At 43.1% G+C, this 3,281-nt stretch overlaps 1 pseudogene; it reads left to right on the top strand.

Moving 5' to 3' along the window:
- Positions 1 to 2,729: 2,729 nt before the first annotated feature.
- On the top strand, positions 2,730 to 3,281 carry LOC110335184 (annotated as a pseudogene).

Here is a 3,281-nt window from a genome sequence, read left to right on the forward strand (position 1 = left end):
AGCAATTCAATATACTAAAATTACCTTCAGTTTTACTTTAAAATCAAATTAGAAAGGAAAGGAAGGAGGAAGGAAAAAAGGAAGGAAGGAGGGAAGGAAGGGAGAAAGGAAGGTACAGGGAGGGAGGGAAGGGGGAAGGGAGGAAAGGAGAAAAACTGTGAATTGGAAAGACCTTGCTCCAATCCTAGAGTAATTATTTGTGAGTTTCTGACAAAATTCACTTTAATCCGGTCTGGGTTCATCTTGAGAGGCGGGCTGGCCTGAAATGGAATGTTCGAGAGAAAAATAAGTTTAATGTAGGAACTCAGTTTATATAGTGTGGGAAAAAAACCCAGTCCCCAACCCCCAGTCTTTGAAGGTACAAGTGAAATGTCTGTGGGCGGGTCCAAGGATCAGAGCACAGATGAATGTCCATAGGCATAGGCGGGTCCAAAGGATGTTGTCTTCTGGGACAAATGGTCTTCTCAGCAGGCAGTGGAGACAAGGCACAGGTGAGCAGCTCTGGTGGATCTGAAGGTTACTGCTGGTGGATCATAGCGCCTGCAGGGGGCTGGGTTTAGAAGGACAGTGATTAGTGTAAACAGAAAGGTAGGCTTGGCGGATAACTGCAGGTGGTCCAGTGGCAACAGAGACCTGGGAGACCCCAACAATTATTCATGGGCTCATCAAACTGGATTAAATCCTGAAAAGAGCTGGTTAAGCTCTTTCCTAACTGTAGACTGTTGGGAGCAGTGTATTTGGAAGGAAGAGTACAAACAGAGATGGAAGCCAAGGGTTGAGACCAAATTGTATGCTGATTTCCTGTCTAAGGTTTCTTATAAAGAAAACATTTAATTATGGGGTGACTTACAGTTTTGAGGTTTAGTCTATTATCATCATGGCGGGGGAGGGAAGGAAGATGGCACACAGGCAGACTTGGTGCTGGAGAGGAAGTTGAGAGTTCTATACCTTGATCTGCAGGCAGCAGGAGGAGACTGCTAACACTGAGAGTATCTGAACCTTATGCTCACCCTCTCCTGATGCACTTCCTCCAACAAAGCCACACCTACTCCAACAAGATCACACCTCGTAAAAGTACCACACCCTATGGGCCTTTTGGAGTCATTTTTATTCAATCCACCACATTCTACTCCCCGGTCCCAATAGACTTATAGCCATATCATAGTGCTAAATGCATTTACTCCAACTTCAAAAGTCCCCACGGTCTATCACACAGTATTTCAGTATTGCCACTGTTTAAAAGTGTAAAGTTCAATGTCTCTTCTGAGGCTCATGCAATCTCTTAACTGTAATCACCTGTAAAATCAAAATAAAAAAAGCAGATCACATATGTCCAACATACAATCGTACAGGTTATTCAATACCATTTTAAAAGGGGCGTAGTGAGGAAATGCTGGACCAAAACAAGACTGAACAGTGGCTAGTCAAACTTCAAACTCTGCATTTCTATGTCTGACATCAAAAGCTCTCTTCAGATCTCTAACCTCTTTCAGCTGTATTGACTCCAACACAGTTCTACTTCCTAATAGCAGCTCTCTGTGGCAGGGAACCTCGGGCTCTGGCATCTCCAACATTTTGGGGTCTCCAAGGCAATCCAGGCTTCACCTTCACAGCTTCACACTATGGTCTCTCTAGGTCTCCATGCAGGGATGCCCCTGACACACCCCTAGCGTCATTGGATTTCCTTAGTTGCAGAGGGATAAGCCCTTTCTTATCCTTGACTCTAACACCGGAAGCACATGCTGAAGCAGTCAAGTTCTGCTACTTGCTGGGGCTGGAACATGCTCTCCTCATTCAATGACACCTTCACCAGCTTTCTGTTTTCCATGGCTTCCTTCACGGCTTAAGCTTGGCTGCTCTGTAACTTGCTCTGTAGATCAGGCTGGCCTTGAACTCTGAAATGCAGCTGTCTCTGCTTTCAGAGTGCTGAGATTAAAGAAAGGCAAGGGCCACCAGCCCAGCTCTTTGTTTTAATTTAATTCCTTTGCGCAAGTTGAAAGCTTAGCTGGGTGGGGTCTTGCCATGAGATCACTGATCCTTTTATTCCATTTAATATCTGGATTTTCTTTAATCTGTTTATTTCCTTGAACACAGGACTCAGCTCCATTCTACTTCCTGCACCCCTTTCTTCCTTGAACTGTCAATTTTGTACTTTTTTTTTTTTTGCTAAGTTTTCTCCTTTTCATTATAGGTCTTCATTGGAGGGAACACTAGCAACTATACAACAAAAATCAATATTATATTGCTCTGAAATTTTCTCTGCCAATGCAATTAATGCAAAACTCTTCAATTTAGCTTTTGGCAGACTCTTCAGACAAGGGCAAAAGGCAGCTACATTCTTCAGCAAAATACAAGAACAGGCTGTAGGCTACGTACTAAAATTTCTTCTTTTGTATAATCACTTGGTTTTAATGGTTCAAATCATCCAGAGCACCACTGTCTTTCATGTTCCTCCTAGTATGGCCCAGTAGATCATGCTTAAAACATTCCATCACTTTCCTAACCTAGAAACCCAAAGTCTAAAATTCCTCCAAGCAAAATCATGGCCAAGGGTGAGGCATGAAAATCAGCCTGAGCTTGCAGTGGTGATGGCTGTGGCCATGGTGTGGTAGTAGCAGCATCAGCAAAGACTGGTTAAGGAATTGGGAGCAGTGACCAGAAGGGGAGGGAGCACAGGGCAAGGGACCCAGTGACAGCCCAAGAGGTACTAAATGTAACAAGTTCACATCATGCATGAATGTAAGTTAGTCATTTTTGGCTTAGAAAAATGTTGGGATGTCAGCTCTGACTGTACAGTTTACTCAAGGAATTTCTACTGAAAAATATGATTGTATGATAGAAGATTCTTATAGAAAGCATGTTGAGGTAGATATGCAACAGTGTATTCTTGAAATCTTGGATACTGCAGGAACACAACGACTTACAACAAGGGGAGATTTGTACATGCAGGCTGGACAAGGCTTTGCCTTGGTTTAGTTCGTCACAGCGCAGTGCACATTTAAAGGCTGACATGATCTGAGAGAACAGATTCTTCGAGTCGAAGACACTGATGAAGTTCCAGTGACTCTGGTTGGCAATATACATGACTTGGAAGATGAAAGACTTGTAGGAAAGGAACAAGGTCAAAACCTAATAAGGCAATGGAGCCACTGTACGTTCTTAGAATCCTCTTCAAAATCCAAAATAAATGTTAAGGAAATCTAGTGCAGTAGATTAACAGAAAAACTCTAGTGCCTGGGAAGTCACAGGAAAAAAAAAACCCATCATGCCAGCTGCTTTAA

This window comes from Mus pahari, chromosome 17 (genome assembly GCF_900095145.1).
Source record: "Mus pahari chromosome 17, PAHARI_EIJ_v1.1, whole genome shotgun sequence".
In the NCBI taxonomy this organism is placed as follows: Eukaryota; Metazoa; Chordata; class Mammalia; order Rodentia; family Muridae; genus Mus; species Mus pahari.